General features: G+C 48.0%; 2 long non-coding RNA genes across 2 annotated transcripts; one reads left to right on the top strand and one right to left on the bottom strand.

Moving 5' to 3' along the window:
- The first annotated feature begins 889 nt into the window (after window positions 1-889).
- Window positions 890-19,606, top strand: LOC117071136. Its single transcript, XR_004432149.1, has 4 exons — window positions 890-962; window positions 1,441-1,538; window positions 17,912-18,078; window positions 19,520-19,606. It is a non-coding gene; the product is annotated as an uncharacterized LOC117071136 (long non-coding RNA).
- On the bottom strand, window positions 13,810-15,597 carry LOC117071137. The gene is made up of 2 exons (XR_004432150.1): window positions 15,184-15,597; window positions 13,810-14,782 (listed from the first exon to the last, which is right to left on the bottom strand). It is a non-coding gene; the product is annotated as an uncharacterized LOC117071137 (long non-coding RNA).
- Window positions 19,607-22,334: the final 2,728 nt, after the last annotated feature.

Genomic DNA, 22,334 nt, shown 5'->3' with positions numbered 1-22,334 from the left:
AAGAGAGGCCCCAGAGAGCTGCCTTGCCCCTTCCACCATGTGAAGACACTGTGAGAATATAGCCATCTATAAACCAAAAGCAGGCCCTCACCAGACAATGAGGATCTACTGGCACCTTGATCTTGGACTTCCCAGCCTCTAGAACTATGAGAAATAAATGTGAGTTGTTTATGCCACCCAGTCTAAGGCATTCTGTTATATCAGCCCAAATGGACAACAGCACGATCCATGCAGTCTCAACCCCCAGTGGGCCCTGGAGAGGCAGTTCCTCTGGCCCTCAGAGTTGGAATTCTCCATTTGAAAAAGAAATGACATTATTGTTTTTGCAGATTGAAAAAGTAACACGGGCTTGCTTTATTTTAAAAATTAAATAGTAGAGAAAGATAGACAGATAATTGAAATTTGCAATTCCCTTCCAGAGTGAAAATCACTGTTTCTGTTTGCCATGTGTACCCTTGCAGAATGTTTTTAAGTAACAGGCACATGCACGCAGATGCACATCTTGTTAAATGAAAACAGCAACACACTCTGCACACTGTTCCATAACCCGCTTGTGTCTTTCACTTACATTATGAGAATGTTCCCCTATCAGTACACTCAGATCTCTATCATTATTTTATCAGCTGCAGAATATTCTGTTGTAAGAAAGGGCCTTCCTTTAATCACACCTCTCTGATAGATACTGTGGTTCAAAAACCTTCTTATTATAAATAGTGCTCTGTGTACATCCTTGCTCATAAATCTTTGAGCAATAAAATTGGACTGCTTAAACTTGGGGGTTAATGTAGCCCTCTGGCTCACGTCATAAAGGAAATTGATTTTTATTTTCAAAGTCAATGGTGAGTAAATGAACAATGGTTGCCAGGCAACCTGTGAGCAGGGATTGAGTAGAGACTAAAGCAAACAGCAGCCTCCACCCGCCACCCCAGGAACCCAGAGCCTCTCAGGCCTTGTGCTTCTAGGTAATGACCCTCCCACCACAGCTCCACTGGAGAGAACTGCCCCAGCTTCCTCCACTCAAACTCCTGCACCCACCACCCAGAGAAATGGAAGTCAAGGACTCAGCAGTCCAAGGCAGCCCTTCTGAAGCAACTTCAGTGGCTCAGCAAATGTTTGTTGAGAACCTCCTATGTGCCTGGCTGGATCAGGGTGTGGCTGCAGAGCTGCACATCACAGTCCGCATCCAGGTCAGCCCTGAATCTCAGGCACTGGAAACTCAGGGTTAGGAATCTGGGGATGATATCCTGTAGCATCTGTAGCGTAAATCAGCAGTTTTCAATGTATTCACTGTTTCTCTTTCTGCCTCAGGTTACCCTGATGGGCAGGACACACTCCCATCAGTAAGAGAACATCAAAAGGGCAGATGTGGGGGGTGGACAGGAAGATCAGGATCTCTGAAAGGGCAGGTGTTTGATAAAAGTCCCTTCCCTGTCCCCACAGCCTGGGACTCCTGGCACCCTGGGGAGGGCTGTGCCTTCAGGACTCGCCTTAGACCAGGAGGAGCCATGGAAGGATTTTTCTGGAGAGGAGGAGTGGAGGTAAATCTACAATTCAGCACCTCTCCCTCCACACAGTGGACAGATTGATTGGCAAGGGTGGTGCTCTAGTTTCCGTCAGGAAAAGAAACCCTACAGCCTGTGTGAGCTCTAGGCGTTGTGTGGGAAAGAGCAGAGAGAGCCAAGAGGCTCCCAGGGGGAGTGGATGGCATCCAGTGAAAGGGGAGACATGGAGGGAGGGGACAAGGACGCTCCTGCAGCCCTAGGGGAAGGAAGCCAGTTACCAGAGCCAGGTTCCAATCCTGCCTCAGCTACTACATCCCTCCCTGCCCTTCCTCTCACGAACATAAAGCTTAACAATCGTAATCACACAAAAGTCATCCTCAGTCTTAGGTGTGGGCTGGGACTACACGTTTTCTCATTCAACAGTGAAACCACCTTTGCAAAGATGATGATAGTGAAAGAGTCCAGCATGGCTGACTCCTTCTTGCTTCCAGCCCCACAGGCTGGCTGTCCTCACTCTTTGCTGAACGTAGGCCAAGCAAACCTGGGGAGGAACTTAGGTTATAGTTTAACTTTGAAGCAAGGATGATAATAGTCCTTCCCTGAAAGTAACCCCTGAAACCACCTTTATAAAACTAACAAAAGCTTACTAGATTACAAATGTGGGAAGGGTCTGAATTCTGCTAAAATACAGGCATAGTTAAATGATAACCAGTCATTGCTCCACATCACTATTGTAGAACCTAAGATTGGTGTTTTGAGATGCTTTTCAGACTTTTGCATTGTGGCAACCTACAGACTCCACCTGGACCGGTGATTCATGACTCAACTGGTACACCCAGAAGCTGACTCAGAGCAGAAGGATCATTTTCCACACCCCTAGGATTTCATCTCCAACCAGTCAGCATTCCCCATTCCCTAGGTTTTTATTCTTTTTTTTTTTTTTTTTTTTTTTTTGAGACGGAGTCTCGCGCTGTCACCAGGCTGGAGTGCTGTGGCCGGATCTCAGCTCACTGCAAGCTCCGCCTCCCGGGTTCACGCCATTCTCCTGCCTCAGCCTCCCGAGTAGCTGGGACTACAGGCGCCGCCACCTCGCCCGGCTAGTTTTTTGTAGTTTTTAGTAGAGACGGGGTTTCACCGTGTTAGTCAGGATGGTCTCGATCTCCTGACCTCGTGATCCGCCCGTCTCGGCCTCCCAAAGTGCTAGGATTACAGGCTTGAGCCACCGCACCCGGCCGGTTTTTATTCTTAAAAACCTTAGCCTCTGAGCTTTTAGGGAGATTTATTTAAGTAATACACTCCTGTCTTCCACTTAGCTGGTTCTGTATGTATTAAACTCTTTCTCTACTGCCATACCACTGTCTCAGTAAATTAGCTCTATCTATGCAGTGGGCAAGAAGAACCAGTTGGGTGGTTAAAACACTAGAAATAGGCATTGTTTTTTGTTTTTGTTTTTGTTTTTGTTTTTGAGATGGAGTCTCGCTCAGTCGCCCAGACTGGAGTGCAGTGGCATGATCTCCACTCACTCCAAGCTCCGCCTCCCAGGTTCATGCCTCCTGCCTCAGCCTCCCAAGTAGCTGGGACTACAGGTGCCCACCACCATGCCCAGCTCATGTTTTGTATTTTTCGTAGAGATGGGGTTTCATCGTGTTAGCCAGGATGGTCTTGATCTCCTGACCTCGTGATCTGCCCGCCTCAGCTTCCCAAAGTGCTGGAATTACAGACATGAGCCACCGCGCCCGGCCAGAGATAGGCATTGTTAAACAAAACAATGGACTGAGTCCCTGCACTAGACCCCAACAGAATAGACAAAATCAAAATGGAGTCACTCATTCTAAATGCCACAGAATCGAACTGAAACTCTAAGGAAGCAGATAAATCCTAAAACAGACCTTTTTTTTCTCCTGAAAACAGTAAATTTCAGAGTCAACCTCATAAGAAAATTCCCTCTTCTTTGACTTTTATGAGAAAGTAACCTGAAGTAACCTGACATTAATGAATCAGTTTCTCTTCTACTATTCTGTTTCCTTATTCTCACCTTACAAAGCTCACTGCTCTGCTTTGCCTAGTGAGAGCACTCATTCTATTTTGTAGAGTAGAGGCAGCCTTTATTCATGAATTATGAATAAAAGACAATTAGATCTATAACTAAGTTTGCTGTAATTTTATCTTTTGACAGCACTATTGATAAGGTTTGGATGTTTGTCCCTTCCAAATCTCATATTGAAATGTAATCCCCCAGTGTTGAAGTGGGGGCCAAGTAGGAGTGGTATGGGTCATAGGAGCAGATCCCTCATGAATGGCTTGATGCCCTCCCCCACAGGAATGAGTAGTTGTCACTCCATTATTCACGTAAGAGCTGGTTGTTTAGAAGAGGCCCGGCATCTCTCTTGCTCTCTCACTATGTGACACGCTGGCTCCCCTCCTCTTCTGCCATGATTAGGTACTTCCTGAAGCCCTCACCAGAGGCAGATGCTTCTGGTGCCATGCTCATACAGTCTGCAGAATCATGAGCCAAATAAATCTCTTTTCTTTAGAAATTACCAGCCTCAGACATTCCTTTACAGCAACACAAAATGTACTAAAACAACTATTATTGCCCCTATTCTACAGATGTGGAAACTGAGAATCAGGATATTTTGTTGTCTTAGCCAAGCAAAAATAGCAAGCATTGGGGTGGAGATTTGAGGCCACCTGTTCCAGTGTCTGTGCTCTTTCCTACACCACTTTTTAAAGATGAGATTTTTAAAAATGGCCCTAGTTCCTGTATACTTGCTATCGGGAGTAGCTGTGTTAGAAAGAGGAGCTTTGGACCATGTCCTGCCACATATGGCTTCAGCCCTGCCTCTCTGGCCCACAGCCTGTCACCCCGTCAGAGAAGGAAATCAAAGGATTCACCAAAGTGTCCAGCTTAGACTGGTGGGCTGGAGGCTGTTCTCAGGGTCCTACCAGCCCCACAGCTCTGGAGGAAGAGTTGGGGCAGCTGCCCACAGGAGTGGGAGAGACAGCCAGATAGGGCTGGCTCATGCAGGCAGGGGTGGTGGGTGAGCCTTTCTCTCCAGGATGTCAGGGGTATTAGGAATGTGCCCAAGTCATTACCATGAGGTAGCCTAGAGTCTGCATCCCCCAAGATGTCCCCAGTCATCCTCACCTCCTGGTATTCACACCATGGTTCAGTCCTCACCCACACTGCATAGAGCTGACTGGTGTGACCAGTAGGATATTATGGAAATGATGGTAAATGACTTCTGAGGCCAGGTCGTAAAAGACATTACAGTTTCCAGCTGGCACTCTTTTGGATTATTCTCTCTGGGGGAAGCCAACTGCCATGTCAGGAGGATGCTCAAGCAGCCCATGGAGACACCCATAAAGTAGGGGACTGAAGCCTCCGACCAACAGCCAGCACAAATTATTTTTTGGAAACAGGATCTCACTTTGTCTCCCAGAGTGCAGTGGTGCAGTCATGGTTCACTGTATCCTCAACATCCCAGGCTCAAGAGATCCTCCCTCTTCTGCCTCCTAAGTAGCTGGGACCACAGGCATGTGCCACCATGCCCAGATGATTTTTTTTTTAATTTTTTATTTGTAGAGACAAGGTCTCCCTATGTTGCCCAGGCTGGAGCACCAATTTTTCATTTGTGTGCTTGAGCCACCTTGCAAGTGGGTCCTCCAGCCCCATTTGAACCTTCAGATGACTGCAACCCTGGCCCACACCTTGACTGTGTTAACCTAAATAACAAATATAGAGAGGCTCTCTAAAATAAAAGATGTTTATTTGGGACTAGAGCATTGCAATGGGAATCTGTGTGCCGTAGTAAATTATGTGCATATTCAGGGAGATAAAGGAAGACAAAGGTTTTTAAAGGAAAAATGAGGAGAATTAGATAACTGTCTTGAAATAATTATCCTTGGCTACAAAAATCAGTAACAAGGGTGATACCAGATGAAAGTTGGACATGCACTTGCTGGGTAGGTGTCCTTGCAGATGTATTTTTTGTGTAAGGTTGTAATGGCCTCTGTGTAAGGTTGTGGTTTTTGTAGTCTTTTTTATTATCAGGCATACAAGCGCGAGAAGCCTCTATTCATGGCCTTTTCCTGGCTCTATTTGTCAGGGTTTTCTTAGCATTAGTGACTCCAGTTTGATTCTCACACTTTCACAACTACAACCACTTGACCACAACCTCATGATTCAGAGCCAGAACCACCCAGCAAAGCCACTTCTGGACTCCTAACCCTCAGAAACTGTGTGATAATAAACATTGAGAGTTGTTTTAAGCCACTATGTTTTGAGGAACAGTTGTCCCCCATTATCAGAGGTTTCACTTACTGTGATTATAGTTACTTTTGGTCAATTGCAGTCCAAAAATATTATATGGAAAGTGTTATACATTAATATGTGTTTTAAATTATTTGCCATTCTGAGTAGCATGATAAAACCTTGCCATTCCATCCTACCCGGGGTGTGAATCATCCTTTTGTCCAGCATATCCACCTCTCTGTCACTTAACAGTCATCTTAGTTATCAGGTTGAAAAACATAGTATATATAGGGTTTGGTACTATCTGCAGTTTTAGGCATTCACAGGGCAGGGGAGGGTCTTGGCATATATCCCTCATGGATAAGGGGGCACTGCTGTAATTAGTTACACAATAATAGATGACTAATACTAACAGGATATACCTAGAGAAACTGGCATAGCTTGAGCACTATAAGGGTGTGGGTGATTCTGGAAATAGAATAGATACATAGATAGATAGATGATAGATAGATGATAGATGATAGATAGATAGATAGATAGATAGATAGATAGTCTCTTTCTGTCATTCAGGCTGAAGTGCAGTGGTGCAATCATAGCTCACTGTAGCCTTGAACTCCTGGGCTCAAGTGATCTTCCCACCTCAGTGTTCTGAGTAGCTGGGTATGCACCATTACGCCCCACTAATTTTTTTATTTTGAAGAGATGGGGTCTTGCTGTGTTGTCCAGGCTGGTCTTGAACTCCTGAGCTCAAGCAATAACACCACCTAGGCCTTCCAAAGTACTGGGAATACAGGCAAGAACCACCATGGCTGGCTGGAAAAATCTCTAAAACAAAGTTTTCACATTAGGTCTCAAGAGTGACATCCAGGAGACATTAGCCTTGGGACATGCATTAGTGAGAGTCCTTTCATTTATAAAGGATGGAAACTTAAACAAGCTTAAACACATTTTTTTAAATGTAAGGGAGGTCTTATCCTATAAGTAGATGATGTGACTTGGAAGGAGGGGTGGAGCTGCCATTAGGCAAGGTGGGTTTTGGGTTTGCCCAATTTCAGGCTCCCTGGAGTACAAGGGCATGAGCGAGGGGCATGGACCTGGGAAAGGGGCTGAATCAGCAGGGCTCAAGCCTCCAATAGACTCAGAACTGGGAATAGGAATGTGGGTGTCAGAAACACACCTTGGGGCCAGGAGGCAGAAGGTGCCAACATACTTGCAGGCTGGTCCTCCGTGGGTCCCTTAAATCCCAGTGCCTTCGAGCTTCTGTTCTGTCCCCTCCACTCTCCCCAGCCCATCCTCCCCATTTCACATCAGTGCCTCTGGCCCTGGTCTCAGGCCCTGACCCTCACCACAACCAATACTGCTTCCATCTGCTCCAGGTCAGGCGCTGCCCTTCAGGACTGCAGCCACAGGCAGCGCCATCCACTTTACCACCTGAGCCTGAATCCAATCTTCACCTCTTCCCCCCTCGCCAAGCCGCCTCCTAACAAACCCTCAAATCTGCATTCCCACAACCTCCACCCTGCTCCCAGCTGTAACCCCTCTTCCCTGGATGACAGAAACCACCCTCAACTGGTCTCCCTGCTGCCTGTTTTACCTTCCCCTTTTCTATCCACACCTGCAACATTTGCGCAAGTCATCTGCCTAAAACACGTCTCTGGGATACTAATCCCGCAGCCACCCTGAGCTCCCAAGATGCCAGCAGCTCCTTCATGCTGCACACTCCGACCCTGAACTCCATCCTGCCTTAGGCTGCAGGCTCTGGCTTTGTGCAAGGAACCAGGATGCCAGGGGGCAGGATGGAGTCAAATCACCCACAGTTTATTTCTTCGTAAACAAAGAAGGTCTGAAGCAAATGGCAAATGTGAAAATGTGAAACCTGGATTCTTTTCTGTATTTAGGAACTATTTCATGATTTTAAAATACATTCTCCATAATCCCAGCACTTTGGGAGGCTGAGGTGGGCGGATGACCTGAGGCTGGGAGTTCGAGATCAGCCTGACCAAAATGGAGAAACCCCATCTCTACTAAAAATACAAAATTAGCCGGGCATGGTGGCGCGTGCCTGTAATCCCAGCAACTCGGGAAGCTGAGGCAGGAGGCTCACTTGAACCCGGGAGGCAGAGGTTGTGGTGAGCCGAGATTGTGCCATTGCACTCCAGCCTGGGCAACAAGCGTGAAACCCCATCTCAAAACAACAACAACAAATTCTCTAACCGCAGGGGAGCGGGGCACGGTCCTGTGTAGTAGGTACTGTTGTTGTCCTCACTTTACAACAAGGAAGCTGAGGCACAGAGAGGTAAAGTTACTTGACCAGGGTCACACATCCGATCTAAGGTGGAGACAGGATTCAGACTCCAGCAGCCTGGGTCCTCCTGGACCCTGCAGGCACGCCCTGCAGTCAGGTGGGCGAGGCAGACACAGCCTCAGTCAACCAGGAGGGGTGCAGGCAGTCTGTGGGTGGGGAGTAGGACTGCCATGGAGGGGAGGAGGTTAGGAGACGAAACTCATATTTGTGGAGCCCTGACATGTTCCAGGCACTGTGCTGGACTCTTTATCTATATTACCTCATTTAATCTTTGCAACAACTCCAGAAAGTGTTATTGGCCACATTTTTTACACATGTAGAAAGTGAAAGCTCATGCCGTGAGCCAAGATCGTGCCACTGCACTCTAGCCTGGGCGACAGGGCTAGACTCCATCACAAAAGTAAAAGAAAAAGAAAGAAAGAAAGAAAAAAAAAGAAAGCTCAGGGAGGTGATGTGACGCACCCAGTGTCACACAGCTGTGAAGGATGGAGGCAGGATCCAAGCCCCAGGTCTACTGGACTCTGCAGCTTCTCAGCTCCGGCACACTGAGTCCCTGCAGCTCAGCTGAAGGGTCTTGGGCTCAGGACCAGGTCTCCAGTCCACTGGAGGGGAGCAAAGTGAGGACTTCATTAGTCTGGTCCATGGTAGACTTTCGCTTCCCTTGTGTTGGGGGATAGACTTCTAGTAATGCAACCTGACATGACCCTGGCTTTGGGGTTTCATCTTCGCAATTGTAGAATCAATCTAATCCTGGCTCACCTCTAGGCCAAAGCAGGACAGCCCCATGCCAGCCCCCCTTCTGTATCATACTTAAAATTAACTTTCAATTGCAGCGAGTCCCGATTCATGCCCTGCCCCCAGTGGGTCAACATAAGGATTTCCACAGCTCAACAGCTCACAGCTCCTGGTGCTGGATGATGGGTGTATGGTGGGGTGGGGGCCCTTTTCCCTTTGTGGGGATAACTTCCATCTGTTGCTCAGCTCAACTCAGCAACCACCCACCTCCAGCCTCCCCAGCTAATTAATCACTCACTTTCTGTCAGCCTTGATGCGATTCGCCCAAACCACCACCCTGTGCAGCAGGAAGTCTGACTTGGACTCCAATTAGCAGAGGAAGTGGCCGACTCCGGGAGGCGGAGGGGCACATAGGGCAGAGAAGGGAGGGATGAACAGAGTTGTTGGGGGCGCAGAGAAAATTCAGCGACCTCCCTGGAACTTTCATCCTTTGGAAGTCACGGAGGACAAGTTCAGACTTTCAATAAGTATTAAGTGAGCACCTACTGTACACATATCCCGATTTTTGGCATGCCAGTAATAAGACGGAGAAGGTCCCCATCCTGTCTTCATGGGGCTGATGTTCTAGACAAATAGAAAATACTCTGCTAGTTAGTGATAATTGCTATGATGAAAAATGATATCTAAGCCACCCTCCCTGTCAGAGCCTCGTGGAGGTTTAAAGTCGCCTCTCACACCCCCGTCTGATTTTTCTCCTGCGGGCAAAAGCCCTCTACCTCCCCTGCCCACTCCTCATGTGGCACGTCCTTTATTATGGCGTGTCGCCTGCTGAGCCCAGCACTGGTCTGCCCTCAGATGTTTGATATTGTTATTCTACAGAAAAGGAAACTGAGGCACACGGGAAGAGAAAGATGGAGCTGGAGTTAGAGACCAGGCCCCGGTGCCACGTTCCTCATCCTCCTGAGGGCTGCTTTCCTGTTGCTGGAGGGCGTGAGATCAGGAGGCTAAGGGGAAGCTGTGCCTCTGGTTGGCCTAGGAAGAGCCATGCAGGGAGCTGGTGGCTCACACACTCTGGACACACAGGCCACATCCACAGAATATGTGTCCTCTTCCTGCTGTTCATGCAACTGCACTCCAGCCTGGGTGACAGATTGGGAAGGAGAGAAAGCCCTGTCTCAAAAAAAGAAAAAGAAAAAAAAAAGAACTGTTTATGGGCACTAGAAATGCCAACCATAGTTCCCAAATCTACAAAATAGTCAAGATAATATCTACCATCTTTTCTTTCCTTTCCTTTTGTGTGTGTGTGTGTGTGAGATACAGTCTCACTGTAGTGTAGTGACATGATCTCGGCTCACTGCAAACTCTGCCTCCCAGGTTCAAGCAATTCTCCTGCCTCAGCCTTCTGAGTAGCTGGGACTACAGGCACACACCACCACACCCAGCTATTTTTTGTATTTTTAATAGAGACTAGGTTTTACCATGTTGGCCGAGCTGACTTCAGGTGATCCACCTGCCTTAGCTGCCCAAAGCGCTGGGATTACACGCGTGAGCCATCACGCCTGGCTTAATTTCTTCACTCACTCATTCATTTATGCATTCAATCCATGAATCTTGAGTGTGTAAGGTGTTGTAGGTTTGGAACTCAGGCCTCCTGACTCCTCAACCAGGGCATCACTCTCTTCTTCCTCCTCCCTCCTCCCCCTCCTCCTTCTCACACTTTCCACAAGTCTGGCTCACATTTTGGTCTTAGCTTGAGCTCTTCCTAAAGCAGAGCCTGAGACAAGGACTCAGGTGCAGGGAGTTGACATGGAATCCATGCCAGGAAACCAAAGTGAGGGCGTAGGAGAGTGAGATCAGGAAGGAGAGAAAGCCACTCAGTGTGCATTACTGAGCTGACTACTGATGTGGGTAACTGGGGCTTGATTCCACCGGGGACCATGTGAGGAATGGTGTAAAATGCACCTCAGGATTGTCTTGAATGATGATGAGGCTTGGGTGTGTACCCATGGACCACTGTCCCCCAATCCCCACGCTTTGCTGGGAAAAAGTCTGAAGTACAGAAACTGAGAGACACAGTAAAGCTTTCAGTTGGGAAGCCACCATCAAGCCTGAGGACAAACCACCAGGGACACAGCTGATGTCAGCGGGGGGCTGAGGGGACGAGGCTCAGAGCAACAGCGTTTACTACAGATGCCAAGGGAGAGGCGACGCCTGTCACGAAGCCACATGGAAACCCCACCCAAACCTGGCACTGGCCAATCGAGGGCAGTGCGCGACTCAGGACAGCTGTTGTGCTATTTTCTTCCAACCTCCTTTCCCGATTTGGCAGGAGGTAACTCCTCCGCGTGAAAACAATAAGAGAAAACAACAGAACTTGGGGACCAATTGATTCAGGCGTGGGAATGGGATGGCAGGCAGCCACAGGTGCCTGAGAGGGAGGCTTCTTGCCAGCTCAGGCACAGGCTGTTCAGAAGTCAGGAAAATGTAAATGGGACATTCAAGGACACAGAAATATGTCTATTAGGACACCTTCTGTGATTCGCATGCTAGGAATTCCAAGAGATAGAGGACACCGCCCCTGCCTCTCTGAGAACCTTTTCCACAGCAAGGGGCAGAGTGCTGCAGGCAGAAGAGTCCCAGCCTTGGAAGCAGAGATCTCGGGTTCAAGTCTTGATGCCACTAATCACACAGAATATTGTGTGCAAAGCTCACAGCTGGGAGGCGCAGTGATGATGTTTGTCATCTGACCTTCACAAGCAATTGCCAGCCTCCATGTCCCACGATGCAGACGAGGCACCTGAGATCAGAGGGTGAGTCACCTGCCCCAGGTCCTGCCTCCCAAACCATCAGACCTCAGACTTGAACTAGGCCTCTTTGAGTCTCAGCTCAAAGGTCCTCTGATCTCATGTTTCCGGAATAAACCCAAAGGCAGCTTTCTGGGTGGAAACACCCACAGGAAGACCTGTGCACTCCTGCTCTGACTTCCTGAGCAGGTGAGGAGGAAGGACACACAGGAAGGGGGCGACCGTATGACTGGGCTGCATTTGTGGCAGGTGCAAACCACTCCTAGGGTACTGGAAGGAGGCAGGGAGTAAGGACCAGGGCACAGTAGTCGTGGGCTCTGGACTCTAGTCCAAATTCCACTCGCCTTCCGGCTGGTCTTGGTCTTCTCATGAAGGTAATTGGTAGGGTGCCTTCAGGGTCAATGATCTGATGGCCACAAGCTCTGAGAGGTCCGCGAGGGCTGGAGGGGCAGCAAGGCTTCCCTGGGAGCTGGCCTTGGAGGACAGCAGGGAGGGGAAGGGAAGGCAACCCCGTCCCCAGGGCTCTAGTGACACTGTAACAAATGAGTACAGACCCCCTGGATTTCAGCACTGAGGACCCTCCAGCTTGTTCCCTAACTCCCAGGACCTCTGGATAAGAAGTGGGCTTTCATTGCACTCTGTCTGGCTCAAATCCCTGCGACCTTCTCACCAGAATCACGGCCTGACTTCTACTTGGTCATGTATGAGAACTCGGATGTGTTGAGGTGTGGGAAGAGGCTGGAGGGGAAGGGAAGTCACATGTTCCCCCACAACGTTTCTCAGAGACCTCCTCCTGTCCTGAGGCCATTGGGTGTGTCAGGGTTGCTGGAAATGCTCCCCAACCCCCAATTCCGAGCATTTAGTCTAGGTAGGCCTTGTCATGGAGCCAGCTTGTGGGCCTGGGCCAGTGGGCGTGTGCTTATTTTCATGGCAGCCTTATATAAAAAGCACAAGGATGTAAAAGATTGATACTAGAATCAGAGACCAGCAAGAGGAACATGGGGCTTGGGACCTGGGGAGGGAAGTCTTAACTCTCAGATTCAGCTACATTTGGATCACCAGAAATCAGATGGTGACAGATATCTCTCCAATAGTATTTTTGAGTGGGCAAAATCTTTAACCTATCTCCACCTCAGTTTCCTCGTCCTGTACAGGAGATAATAACGGTGCCTCCCTCAAAGGGCCGTTGTGCAGTAAATGAATTAATACCTGTGCAGCACTCAGAATAGTGCCTGGCACATAAGAAATTCTCAATCATCGGGCTGGATGTAGTGGCTTACGCCTGTAATCCCAGCAGTTTGGGAGGCTGAGGTAGGCAGATCACTTGAGGTCACGAGTTTGAGACCAGCCTGCCCAACATGGCAAAACCCCGTCTCTACTAAAAATACAAAAATTAGCTGGGTGTGGTGGTGGGCACCTGTAGTCCCAGCTGCTTGGGAGGCTGAGGCAGGAGAATCACTTGAACCCGGGAGGCGGAGGTTGCAGTGAGCAGAGATTGTGCCACTGCACTCCAGCCTGGGTGACAGAGCAAGACTCCATCTCAAAAAAAAAAAAAAAGAAAAAGAAAAAAAGAAATTATCAATCAATGTGAGTAAATCTTTTTGGTTATTGTTATGATTATTACTATTAATTTTTTCATTCAAGTACGAGGCCTTGTAGGTGCTCAGTTAGTGTTGAATGAATGATTGAAATAAATGTAACTGGATAAAACGTTAGAAGTAGATGACATCAAAGATTGAAATAAACACTTGCTTTGGCCTAATTAGTTATGATCTGGTGTCTATGGAAACTGCTAAATATTGAGACTCAAAATAGATAGCTTTTCTCTGCACAGAATGAACCAAGGTGCCTGTGTGGTCTCTGCACTTTGTATCCCAAGATGAACCACCTCATTCATCTCTGTCCTCCAGTGAATCCTTCAAGAGCAGGGCCTGTGGCTAACAGACACCAAGTGTCTGGCTGTTGGTACACAGCAAGTCCTCATTCCTGTTTGTTGAACACGTGAACAAATGCATGAATATTGTCTGATCGACTCAGGAAATGGCAGAACTGAGTCTTCAGATAAAGGACCTCAGAGCCTTCTTTAGGGAGAGGCTGGGGAAGGCAGACAGTGATTACTTCTTGCAGAGGATTAAGCGGTGAAGAGCCTGGGCTTTGGGGACAATCAAATCTGGGAGGAAATACTGTCTCAACCACTCCCTAGCTTCGTGAACTTAGGCAAGCTGTTTAATTCCTCCAGGCCTCAGTTTTAACATCTATAAACTGGGCCTAATAATGTTTACTTTTTGTACAGATAAAATGGTCCAATGCACATCAATGTCTGTTTCTCTCTAGGAAGGGACCTGTACCATCTTCATGGTAGACATGGGGATAATAACAGTCCTTTCTTGTTTCAAGGGATTCGGAACCACCCATGGTACACATAGTAATGAAAGAGTTCTTTGTAAACTGTAGAGCGCTCTGCACACGTGAGGAATCATGGGGTGGCTTGAGTAACAAGGAGTTGCAGAGAGAATCCGAACTTGCATCCCTGCTGGGGAAAGCATCCCAACTAGTAGGGACGGGACTCAGAAATGCAAAGACCAGAAAACTGGTGGGGAATTTCACCTGCAAGACAGGGACTTGGGAGTCAGGCCGCCTGGGTTCAAGGCCTATCTTTGCCTGTCTACTTTCTGTGACCTTGGATGAGTGACTTGCTCTTGGGAGGCCTCAATGTTCTTCTTGGGGAAGCTGGGAGGACAGTGAATACTTCATGGGGCTGTTGTGGGGATTAAAGGGGACAGAGCGTGTAAAGTGCTCTGTCCAGCACTGGGCTACAGGAAGTGCCCAGCAAACACGGTTGCCCCATTTCTCCACATTCTCCTTCTCCCATCCACTCTCAAGGCTCAAGGCCTCCTGCCTCAGCTCGTCCCTTCTCTGGTTTGCAGAGTCTAAGGAGAACATAAACTAGAAGAACAAGCAAGGGGAGGGCAAGTGGGGTTGACTGAACCTTACAGGCAGGGTCACATGGCGCAGGGACCGTTGTTACCCCCAGTTCACCGGGGTGGTCACTGAGACCCCGCTATTATGACATATGTATGCGCCAGGATGCATCCCCAGGTCTGTCCACACGCAAAGCCTGCCTTCATTCAGCTCTTCCAGGATCCCACGCCAGCTCTGACTCCAGATGCCGTGGGGGGCCCTGGAGCTTGGGAGGAACACATGGACAGAAACCAAGTGTTTCTAGGGCCCAGCCTGGCACCCCCACCCCACCCACCCCCACCTCCTACCATCTCCTTCACCTCTAACCCCCACTGTGACCCCCTGCCCAGGAGAACTCTTCTGGGCAGGATGGCCCTGCCAGCATCTCAAGGACATGGGATGGGGCAGGAATCCCCAGCTTGGCCTGAGTCCTTCTCTGCCATAGACAGCAGGTTGTTAGATAATTGCCTCTGTCCCTTATCTCATTCTCACTCTTTATTATTTCCCTGGGGAGATGCTGCAACCACAGCCTCTCTGCAAATGAAGCTAGCCTCCTGGCTGCAAACACAGGCTGAGGGACCACGACTGGGGGAGGAGTGTGAACTGAAGGGGAGAATATACCTTCAGGTGGCAGGGACACCCTGTCCCTCAGCTCAGGGCATGCTGATAGGTTCTGGGAGGCTCCTGGAAGCACACCCAATGCTTTGCAAAGAAAGCACTGGATCCAGAGAAGAAAGAATCTGGCCATGGGCTCTGCTCAGACTAGCACTTAACCCCTTTGGGTTACAGGTTCTGTGTGGGTGAGATGACGACAGCGATGCTCTCCCATGATGACCAAAGCAGCTTGAAACTGGGAGGCATTGATTGTTTTGCCTCTATTCTCATGGCAGCCTCTGTTTTAAAAACAGCTTTATTGGCATACATTTGTGCACGTTTAAAGGGTGCAATTTGACAAGTTTTGACATATGTATACACCTGTGAAGCCATCACCACAATCAAAACAGTGAGCACACACCCCTCACCTCCCAAAACTTCCTCTTGCGCCTTTGCAATTGCTTCCTCTCTCCTCATTCCTCCCTCTCCATCCCCAGGCAACCATAAACCTGCTTTCAGCCACTGCAGATTCATTTGCATGTCCTAGAATTTTATATAAATGGAATTATCCAGAATGTATTCTTTTTGTCTGGCTTCTATTTTGAGATGCATCCATGTCATTGCGTATATCAATAGTTCATTTATTTTTATTGCAAAGTAGTATCCCATTATGTGGATATACCACAACTTGTTTATTCATTTATCCATTGATAGATATTTGGGTTGTTTCCATTTTGGGGGTATTACAAATAAAGCTTCCATGAATATTCATGTACAAGTATCCAAACACTTTTATTTCTCTTGGGTAAGTACCTAGGAGTGGAATGGCTGAGTCATTTAGGAGGTATATGTTTCATTTTTAAAGAAACTGACAAATTGCTTTCCAAAGTGATTGTAGCATTTCACGTTCCCACCAGCAGTGTATGAGAGTTCTGCCTGGTGTGGGGGCACATGTCTGTAATCCTAGCATTTTGGGAGGCCAAGGTGGGTGGATCACCTGAGGTTAGGAGTTCGAGACCAGCCTGGCTAACATGGTGAAAACCCGTTTATACTAAAAATACAAAAAATTAACTGGGTGTGGTAGCATGCAACTGTAATCCCAGCTACTCGGGAGGCTGAAGCAGGAGAATCACTTGAATCTGGGAGGCGGAGGTTGCAGTGAGCTGAGATCACACCATTGCACTCCAGCTTGGGCAACAAGAGTAAAACTCTGTCAAAAAAAGGAAGGAAGGAAGGAAGGAAGGAAGGAAGGAAGGAAGGAAGGAAGGAAGGAAGGAGGAAGGAAGGAAGGAAGGAAGGAAGGAAGGAAGGAAGGAAGGAAGGAAGGAAGGAAAGAAAGAAAGAAAGAAAGAAAAAAGAAAAAGAAAATACCACTGAGACTGGGCATGGTGGCTCACACCTGTAACCCTAGCACTTTGGGAGGTCAAGGAAGGAGGATTGCTTGAGCCTAGGAGTTTGAGACCAACCTGGGCAACATAGAGAGACATCATCTCTAAAAAAATTTTTTTTAAATTAAAATAGAAAAGAAAATACCAGTAGGCATAAAGAAAAATTTTTTAACACCCATAAACCTACCACCTTAAACAACTATTGTTAACATGATGTGTGTCTTCAGACATTTTTCATGTACATAGGAAGCTGTACCATACATGTCTTCTCCATTTATATATCATGAATATTTTACCGTGTTGTTACATTTCTTTTTGTTTTTTGAGGTGAAGTCTCACTGTCGCCCAGGCTGGAGTGTAGTGGCGCGATCTCGGCTCACTGCAACCTCTGTCTCCTGGGTTCAAGTGATTCTCCCGTCTCAGCCTCCCAAGCAGCTGGGATTACAGGTGCCCGCCACCACCCCTGGCTAATTTTTGTATTTTTAGTACAGACAGGATTTCACCATGTTAGCTAGGCTGGTCTCGAATTCCAGACCTCAGGAGATCTACCCGCCTTGGCCTCCCAAAGTGCTCAGATTACAGGCATGAGCCATTGCGTCTGGCCATGTTGCTATATTTCTAGAGCATCAGTCCAAATGGCTGTATAATACTCCATTGTGTGTGTGAATTAGTTGATCCCCAGTAGAATGGATAGCTGGATGTTTTCCATTTGGGGGCTTTCATAAACATTGCCATAAGGAACTTTTATTTTATTTTTCATTTTATTTTATTATTTTGGAGACAGAGTCTCTGTCACCCCAGGCTGGAATGCAGTGCTATGATCTCAGCTCTCTGCAACCTCTACCTCCTGGATTCAAGTGATTCTCATGCCTCAGCCTCCCAAGTAGCTGAGACCACAGGTGTGTGCCACCACACTGGCTAATTTTTTTTTTTTTCATTTTTAGTAGAGATGGGGTTTTGCCATGTTGTCCAGGCTGGTCTTAAACTCCTGAGCTCAAGCAATCCACCCACCTCAGCCTCCCTAGCACCTCCCAAAGTGCTAGGATTACAGGTGTGAGCCACCACACCCAGTCTGAACATCTTTATATACTCATATTTGCATCCTTGATGAATGTCTGGGTTCGAGGGGGCATGCACATTTTAAGACTTTTAAATTAATATTGCCGACATATTTTGGTCACTTTTAAAATCTGAGTGTTTTGGCCTGGATTAGTGATATCAACACATTAACCACACCCCTCTCTTCCTTACACCACATGAAGAAGCCAAAACTTTTCATTCATTCATTCATTCATTCATTCATTCAATCAACCCTCCATATCATCATTACCATCCTTTTCATCTTCCTCCTTTCCTCTTCCTCCAAGGCCCTGGCCAAGAGAGACCCTGCCTTCCTCTGAAGCAGTCTCACCAACTGCCTCAGAGCTCTCTGAAGTCTCCCCAGGCACTAGAGAGCAAGCTCTGTGAGAAGAGGGGCCCTGCCTGTGTTGTTTGTCACTGCATCTCCAACACCAGACACTGGACCTGGCACCTAGTGAGTGCTCAAATATATAGTTGCTGAATGAGTACATGAATGAGTGAAATACTAAATGGTCATTGAACTAGACTGAGTATTCTCTCAAGTTAGTAATGGGGGGCTTCTGCTTGTGGGGCTCACTCTTATCGCAGAAGGACATCCCAAACACTTGCTCCTCTGCACACAGTTCTAACTGGCAGATGAGAAAACTGAGGCCCAAAATGTTTAAGAACTATGCTCAAGGTTGCACAGTGAGCTCTGCTCAGAGAAGCACTTGCGTCCCCACGCCCCTTTCCCAGGACTAGGTTTTCTTTCTTGGTTAGGAGGTGAGGTTGGGCTTGGAGGTCCTGGAGTGTTTGTTTGTTTGTTTGTTTGTTTCTTTGTTTGAGACAGAGTCTTGCTCTGTTGCCCAGGCTGGAGTGCAGTGGTGCAATCTCAGTTCACTGCAACCTCCACCTCCCAGGTTCAAGAGATTCTCCCGCCTCAGCCTCCCAAGTAGCTGGAGAACTACAGGCATGCACAATGACACCCGACTAATTTTTGTATTTTTAGTAGAGAGGGGGTTTCACCATGTTGGCCAGGCTGGTCTCGAACTCCTCAAGTGATCTGCCCACCTCAGCCTCCCAAAATGCTGGGATTACAGGTGTGAGCCACCACACCCGCGCCCACCCCACATCCAGAGTTTGTTGTATGCATCTTTTGTTCTTCCTTTCTGCTACCAGCAAGGCTATGAGGGACACAAGGTGACCTCCTGAGGACCTTTCCGGCCCTATGATTCTGGGACAAATGCACTTGAGGCTCGGCTCCCCACTTTTGTAAAAATTCTCTGGCCTCTCAGTATCATTGTTCTGTGCCTACTGTGTCATTTATTATTTATTAGCACTCAATGCCTCAGGAGGAAGATCTCTCACTGGGATCTCAGGATGAGGTAGCTGCAACACCCAGGGAGGTCCAGGCTTAAGCTAGGGATTTATCTACCCACTGGCCCTGAACCACTTATCCTGGAGCTGGGAGCCAAGGGGACTGATAGGAGAGGGAGGCTGTGGATTCTTCTAAGCCCCTTAATCAGGGATATGACAGCAGCTGGAGGCCTCTGAGAGCCTCCATGCTGGGAAGGCTCCCTGGTTCTGAGGCCAATTCAGTAGCCTTTGCTGTCCTCAAAACCTCCTGTTCAGGCACAGACCTACTCCAGAATGTGTAGACACCACCCCACTGCTTACATTTGGGACCAAGTGCTTTTTATCATATGACTTCCACCAGGAAAGCCGGGATATGGGTAAGGTCACTGCTACATGAGAGATGAGGAACAGGTGTTTTTGGATGCCCTTCTGTGATGAGAGCAGGTCTCACAGGCAGAAGCCCTCCCCTTATTACTAGCAATTGAAGTAAGGCCATCCCTGAGAAACTGCCTTTGAGCTTGATGCAGGGAATGACCTAGATTTTCTTGTTTATTTTAAAGAGCTTGGGAGGAAACGTCCATGGAGATGTGGGAGACAGGGGCATTGAATCAGGAGCCACCATTTCAGCAAAGAAAGGGATCTCTGAGGTAATCAAGTCCAAATCTTCTGCACCATCACTCCCACCATTTTACCTTTTTTTTTTTTTTTTTTTTAAGATAGAGTCTCGTTCTGTCACCCAGGCTAGAGTGCAGTGGTGAGATCACAGCTCACTGCAGCCTCCACTTCCTGGGATTAATTGATCCTCCTTCTTCAGCCCCCTGAGTAGCTGGGGCTACAGGCATGTGCCATCATGCCTAGCTATTTTTTTTTCTATTTTTTGTAGAGATGGGAATCTCACTATGTTGCCCAGGCTGGTCTTGAGCTCCTGGGCTCAAGGGATCCTCTGTGTTAGCCTCCAAAAGTTCTGGAATTACAGGCATGAGTCACTGTGCCTAGTCACTGCCATAATTTTAAAAAGAGAAAATTGAGGCCGATAGAGGTGAATTGGCCTGTCCAAGTTCACCCAGTCAGCAAGAGGTAAAGCTAATACGATGTTTACAAAATGAGGTAAAAAGGTGGGAATGCACTCCTTCATGGAGCGAACTGGGTCTTAAAATCATAAAAATATTGTGAGGGACATGATGGAGGAGACACATGACTCCACCTCCAGTTTCTCAGAGGTGAAAAATGTCTGACTATTGGAAACATGATAAAGCTCCATAAATTTTTGAGAAACAAAGCCATGATTCTAATTAATCTGTCGTTATCTGAAATTTTCAAAAGTTTAAACAGCTAGAAAAAAAAAAAGTGAGATGTTAAAACTATAACCCCTGGGAGTTGTTAGATAAGAGTCACCAAACCAATACCCAGCTTTCCTTCGCAGAAGGTGTTAGTTCAGGACCACGGACAGCAGCCTGCGAACCTTGAGCACTGCATTCCGCCCACACTGGAGCAAACCCACTTGCTCCATCGCTTGACCTACTTGAGCATCGCTTGACCTACTCATCTTTACATGAAGAGCCAATGTGAGTACTATTCACAGGGTGAAACACAGGCAGGAGATCCAGAAAGGACCCCCCGTCATCCCCATCAAACACCTCCCAACCAGTCTCCTACCTTGTGAAAAATGCCATTGTCCTCATATTTGGGTTAAGCTATTTTTCACCTCTATGAAAAAAAAATAGGTCATATTCCCATGGATGTAGGGTCTGGGATGGTTTGAAGAAATGTCCTTCCCCTAAAAAGGCTTGAAATCTAGTTGGGCAGATAAAAGATCTGCATAAGTGACAGGCGCGGTGGTTCATGCCTGTAATCCCAACACTTTGGGAGGCCAAGACAGGCAGATTACTTGCCCCTAGGAATTTGTGACCAGGCTGGGCAACATGAGGAAACCCTGCCTTTATGGAAAAATACAAAAATAAGCCGGGTGTAATGGTACACACCTATAGTCCCAGCTACCCCGAAGGCTGACGTGGGAGGATTGCTTGAGCCCAGAAGGCGGAGGTTGCAGTGGGCTGAGATCATGCCACTGCACTCCAACCTGGGTGACAGAGCCAGACTGGGTCTCAAAAAAAAAAAAAAGATATTCATACAAGGTAATCTACACAAAGAGAAAAACAGTATTTGGCAAGAGCCAAATAGTGGTGTTGAGGATGGTAAGTGCTACAAGATCTCAGCAGACAGGGATCTCCTGAGGTGGGAGGCATGCAGTGGAATTGAGCTGAGCCTTAATGTCTGGGGAAGATGAATGAGCAAGAGGAGAAGGCATTCCTGGCCAGGGCACATGTGGAAAAGTATGGAAGCAGAAATGTGCATGGCACATGCATATGCCACAGGGGAGGTGGGACCCCCCTATACTGGTGCAGCTGAGGCTGCATTGCTGATGAGGGGATGAGAGTGGGATAACACGAGAGAAAGCCAAAGAAATATGAGAGGATCATTCTGAGGGTGTAAATTTCTAGTTTTTCTGGAAGATAAAAGTGGTTTGGTGCCATTGCCCCACCTGCATGGATCCCCCCCATACAGCAGAGAAAATGACCAAGAATGCCTGACATGTGGCACCTCCTGTTGGGACTGAGTTGGGGTGGGGGTGCTGAGCTTTGATCACAGGGATGAAGTCCTCATCATGGAATTCAGACACAGAAGGAAGAGAAGTCTTCTTGGGCAGGTGGATGAAGATGAAGACGCCAGGTCAGTGCCTGGACTGAACTGGGTCCAGGTAAGGAGAAAGGTCCATGATTAGGGCCCATCTGGTCCTGGCTTCTCTACTGGCCCTTTGCAGGTTGGAGATGCATGAGGAGAAATGGGTAACCAGACTGCTTAGTCTCTGACCTATGGGGATGAGGGCAGGGCCGAGAAACAGCCTGTCCTTTAGTGGGGAAGCTGCTTAGCCAACTGATTCTGAAACATCATTTGACAGAAGACAAGGGGACTCAGCTCTGCCTTGCAGGCCCCACCATTAGGGAGTGCACTGTGCATCCTCTCTCCAGGCCAGAGCTCCCCAAAGACCTTTCTGTCTGTGCCTCTGACCGCCAACTGGGCTGGCTCTGGAGGGGCAGGGTCTGAGGGCTGAGGTCATGAGCTCACCCTCCGCTCCTCAGTGGAGAGCAGGAGCAGCACCCCTCAGTTCACCAGGGCCCCCATCTCCTTTCCGGGCTCTCCTTCAGGGGACACTAGACACGGCCATGGGCAGCTCAACCATCCTGAACGTTAGAGATCCTCGGCCACCTGAAAAACTACATCCCAAAGCTACAAGAAGAACAGGCAGGTGCTGCCACTGAGTCCACACACTCATCTGAGCCAAACCCTGTGTGATGCGCCTGATGCACAATAACT

This window comes from Trachypithecus francoisi, unplaced genomic scaffold, assembly GCF_009764315.1.
Source record: "Trachypithecus francoisi isolate TF-2019V2 unplaced genomic scaffold, Tfra_2.0 Lachesis_group3, whole genome shotgun sequence".
Lineage (NCBI taxonomy): Eukaryota > Metazoa > Chordata > Mammalia > Primates > Cercopithecidae > Trachypithecus > Trachypithecus francoisi.
The sequence above is the reverse complement of the archived record's forward strand: the minus strand, read 5'-3'. Positions and strand labels throughout refer to the sequence as shown.